Source organism: Diadema antillarum, unplaced genomic scaffold, assembly GCF_040938485.1.
Source record: "Diadema antillarum isolate AM-2024a unplaced genomic scaffold, OU_Dant_1.0 seq00000897_RagTag, whole genome shotgun sequence".
Taxonomy (NCBI): domain Eukaryota; kingdom Metazoa; phylum Echinodermata; class Echinoidea; order Diadematoida; family Diadematidae; genus Diadema; species Diadema antillarum.
The window spans coordinates 380,001-385,584 of NW_027271758.1; positions in this window are offsets into that span (position 1 = coordinate 380,001).

A 5,584-nucleotide genomic window follows, 5' to 3' on the forward strand; every position below is an offset into this window, starting at 1 on the left:
AACCAAATTGAGCGCTTCAGCTCTTATTCACAGCAAGAGATTCGATTTCATAAAGCAGGGCAATGTTCCACGTTGACAAAAAGAGGGAAAGGGAGTGGGGGGGGGGGGGGCAAAATAGAGGAGGAGGGGAACTCCGAAACATTACTGGGGGAGTGCAAAATGCATTCCGGAATCAAAAGTTAACTGGATATCTCCAGCGATCATCACGTGATTCCCAGATGACTTTACCGTCTGCGATTGGTGCGCTGCAAAGCGCCGAGATGTGTATCAGTTGCTGTGGGACTTAACCCAGTTTTGCAATGCCATCGCATTTTTCATAATCTTCTTTTTTTTTTCCGGTTCTCTACACTCTTGGTTTACTATCGCAGAGTCCTTACAGCTTAAACAATCACACATCCCCCATGCACAGTACAGTGGAACAATCTTTGGTAACGTGAAACAGAACAACGAAATGAAACAGAAAAACGACGAAAAAAAAATCGAAGTATGCCAATTTTCCTCGAATTTAAAGATCTCCTTATACAAATGAATCCGTCGGGAGAATCCCTCACTACAGCAAGTACATCGCTTCGCGATTTTGGCTTCATGGATTTTTGTTTCGACATCACAAAAACAACGAACAGTCCCTACGTGTCGATTTAAGACCGATAAACCCCCACCATGTCAGATTTCTTCTCCCGTTTCGCTAAAAGCAGGAAATTTAATCGCGGGAAGAATAAAATAAACGATGGCGGAGACCACTTGCGATGGTGCGGAGGATAAAAGGAACTCGTTCGGCAAAGGAATTAAGTCATCGTGGGACTCCATGGTGGTGTTATATAAAACCACTGGGAAAATGAAAATAAAATAAAAAGTGCACGACAGAGGGAGTTTGTGATGCCGCTTTTGATATGCGTCTCTTCGGTTTGATGTCATAATACATCCAATTGTACGTACATGCATGCTTATGCATGCTGGGCATATGCATTATGCGTTTCATCATCGTGGCGTATTTATGTATCATTTAGTGTATATATTTATACATTATATTATGTTGCAGTGTTATTTTCTGTCTTTATGTAGTTGTATGGTAGGTCTGTATATATTGCCACGTGATATAGCAGAGCATTAACTCGTTTGTTATTCTTCCGTGCTCCCCCCACCCCCCTCCCCCCGGCCGTTCAAGAATGAAATTCATTGTCATTGTCATTGCAAATTTATTTTGCCCGTCATCGTGTGTGTGTACGTGTGTGTGTACGTGTGTGTTTGTGTGTATTTATATGTGCGTGCGCGTCGTGTTGATTGCATATTACAGATGTACTAATATTTTAGCCTTAGGTACATGTTGAGTCTCTATATGTCTCTATGAGAAGTGAATACAAACCGTTAACTGCTTCAAAGCCAGATTAATTTTGCACTGACCATGCTTACATCCAAAACGAACCAAACTAAAAGTACTAGGAATTTATTCTTTTTATCAGTAATTGACATGAGTGAATAACATGTTAAGTTGACATTTAAGTTGGCAAAAATGATACTAGTAAATGTCGATGTGTCTGTCTCAGAAAAATCAATGATAACCGAATAAATGCAAAAAAAAAGGAGAAAATGATGAGAGAACATAAGGTATCATGGAAAAGATGTATATAGAAACTGATAACTAGCAGGTTTTTTTTTTTTGTATAGGTCACTGCCGAATGAGAATTTGTTCCCAAAACAAATTAAATCTGTTAACAGTTGCTGTCAGTTGACAGAACTGAAGAGTGACAGTACAGGTACATTTGAAATCAAAACATGATTACAGTGCGTACAGATATAAACGCAAATATAACAACTTTAGAATCTAGATGTTCATCGGCAAAGAGATCTCCTCTTGTCCTACTGATCATTGAACGAAAGTAAATAAAAGAAATGCTATACAACTTTTAAAAAATGTGCACATATATTTTTTTCAGTATACCGACTTATTTATGGACAAGATGTGTGAAGAATTATAACAGACGTCGAAAGCAATAATTTCTGTGCCTCTTTTTTAAGTTTTCAATCAATTACCTATTCTTTCATCTATTCATTCAAAATAATATTTGCTAATTTATTTATTACCTAACATATATATATATATATATATATATATATATATATATATATATATGTTGATTGATCTTTTTTAAAGCTATGTGTATATTAGGTTGCATACCCGTATTGTGTGTGTATATGCATGTTTTCGTTTATTACATCAGAACATTAGAAGATGCTATAGTTAGGATGATTATACAAATATACCAAGCCTGAGAGGCATAATATACAAAGATTATTTATTATTACTCTTTCTATCATCATAATCGTTGTTACATTAATGACGATGATAACAATGATGCCAACAATGATATCGATAACAGTAGTAGTTATTATCGTTAGCATCATCATTATCACAGTCATCATCATCGCCACCATCATCATCATCATCACCATCATCATCGTCACCGTCATCACCATCGTCACCATCATCATCATCATTGTTGTCATCAATTATTGATACTATACACGTAGAAGGTAAATCCTGGGACAGTCGTATGATTTTTTTCATTGAATTCACTTTCCATGATGCTTATTATCTTTTGGCGAGAGGAAGAGGAAACTGAAGGAAAACACTTGCTTTGTTAAGGGCTTTACCTTTATGCTGCGAAATTCCCGACACATCACTCTTCTACTACACTCTATACGCGCCCGTTTCTCTGCTCCGTGATAAAAGTAAGTACCATTACCGCTACCTTTTCCCTCTTTAAGTCGGCCATATGAGCTAATGGATTTGCGTGCGCAGTATAATATCCATGCTTGGGGCATGAAAGGATAGATTTTTAAGATAGTATGACAAGTCCTTCTTTGCATAGATTTCAATTTGAAGTTGCTCATCTCTTTTTTTACTTCTTTTTTTTTTGGCGTGTGAGGGCAAAAATGATCTAACAATGACTCCTCATTCTAGCGAGATACTCTATGATATCTTGTCTCTGGAGATCACTGGCTAATGTAATTCCCATCAATTCCTTGGAATGATGCGTCCGTCAACCGTTCCGCCCACCCTCCCCCTTCCAAACTCGGCCAGGTTGACCGAGTAAAAAATGTCAACTTTTCTCGACACTCTAATTCTTATACCCAAGTGCCTCCTATCATTTGTGTGTGTGTGTGTGTGTGTGTGTGTGTGTGTGTGTGCACCACTCTTCAATGAATCCGTTAGACATTGTTTTTTTATGAATAACTTTTTTTTTATCGAAAAGACTGAGCCATGCATCAAACTAACAGTTTGACTGTCTTTGGGGCACCAAAAATCTTCGTTTACAAATCTCTCGACGGTCTGGTGGTCGATCCTCAATCAACATCACCGTAAGTCACCCTCTTCGAATCGTACTCCCCGTATAGAATGACTCCTATTAGAAAGGTACTGTAGTTAAAGGGAATGGAGGAGGGGGGTGGTTTATGGTGTCAAAAAAAAAAAGAAATGAATTATTGATGTTCAAAGCTAGGTCTTAACCGGCAATCAGGCTGTTATTAGTTCAGAGTACTGAGTAACAACTTTTAGAAGTGGCTCGCTTCGCCTAGTCTGACTGAACGACGCCTCAAATGCGATCAACGTAACCATCTTGTTGAAAAACTGGGGCCTATTAACCCCGTTATCATTTATTTTGTTCGAACTAAAAGGATTGTAGCACGTGTCTTTCTTGTACCAGAGATCCCATTTTCAGACAATATGTCGATTAACAAGGGAGGACTTGCCGCGCTCTAAAATCAATTTTCTGTAGAGTAATACATATTGACCACAGCAACTTGTTATCTGTAGCACATTCCTGTTGATAAATTACGGTACTTTAACCATGTTAACTGAATACTCACAATATCCAATTTCCAAGATTGTTTAATAGCACATACCGAAGCCTGTGGCATTTCAGCCCCTTTTCCCCAGTGTAGAGGTGCATTTAATGTATTGTGTTAACGGCCAATGCACGGGCACCCGAAGAGGAACAACAGATTAAAGCAAGATTTGAAAAGAAACATACACACACACAAGGATATTACATTGCATTGTATTCAGACTGTTTTAGCCTCCTTAACCCTAACCAGACCGGGCTTTTTTGGGTGTTCTGTGGCCGGGGAGGGGTTGATTCAACCCCCCCCCCCCCCCCCGAGATCTCGGCCATCGATCGCACAATCGCCATGAAATTTGGCACGTGCATTGCCTGTGGCGTATTCTACCACGTTATACAAAGAGAAATGGAAATTGTCGTCATGATAATTAATTATGCTAATATATGCATAAAATCATACATTTCGCTCTAAATCAGAAGTTAAAGCTCCTAGAATTTTCATTTTTGGTGAAAACATTCTTTGTAGCATTCATAACAATGTTCTTGAAAAAAATTTGGTATCATGATAAATTTCTTTTGTATTTTATTGTTTTATGAATTTCTTATGTATTTCTTTGTTTTTTCGACCTTTTGTTTTATCATTTTTTTTCTGCAAAATTTATGACAGAACCTATTTCAAGCATAGTTATGCTAAAATTAATTAGTTTCAGCCTATAAAAGTGAAAATAATCATATCTTTATGAATAAGAAGAGAAAACTCCATTTGCATAGACTTTATACACAAAATCACGTTTTTGAGCCATTTTTGGCCTGACAGGCATGTATAAAATGTCATGCAGCGTCCTAACGGTATGCGCGATTTTCGCGAAAATGGTGTCAAAAGATGCGCAAGACTTGAAAGTAAAAAGTCAGCGAACGGCGCGGTCAAAAAATTTTGCGCGGCGGAGTAGTCGCGAAAAATGTCGAGGGGGGTGGGGTTGATTCAACCCCCCCCCCCCCGGCCTTCTTAAGGTTAATCTGTCTTTCTGGTGTGGCAAATATAACTTCGTGTCTTTTCATTTTGTACTTTGTCTTTCGTTAGTTGATCAACAAAGATTCCAGTGTGACGCAAAAGTGGTCTGAGCTCTGTCTTAATTTCATTACACTTGGTGATCGAAAAATTCAACTCTTATCGCCGGTCCTTATAGTCACTGCTACAAGACAGAAAGCAAAAGAGAATAAAAGATAGGTAGGTAGATAGATAGATAGATAGATAGATAGATAGATAAACAGATAGATAGATAGATAGATAGAGAAAGAGAGAATGGGAGATGGGGAGGGAGAGCGAACGGGAGGTTGAGTAAAAAAAAAATTATCTGAGTGTTGCATTAGCTTGGATTGTTCTAGATAATGTTATCACAGTCCAAATTATGATAAACCCGAGAAATCATTTTTTTCCCTCTCCTACATCTGTATATAGGGCTCTCGACACAGAAGCGAAGCGGGCAGGCGGATTAACACAGTTATTTGAGAAAATCGGTTTTGGCTTATATATATTATATATATATATATATATATATATATATATATAAGATAGATCCAGATAAAATGGATACAGAAAAACACACGCACACACACACATGAAAGTGTGTATGTCTGTTTAAGTAATATCTCAAGACTGTTCTAGGAAACTGAATAATAACCTTAACGGCAAACCTTATAGCATCAACGGGAGTATTGAATCAGGAGGGTGGGTTCATCATTCC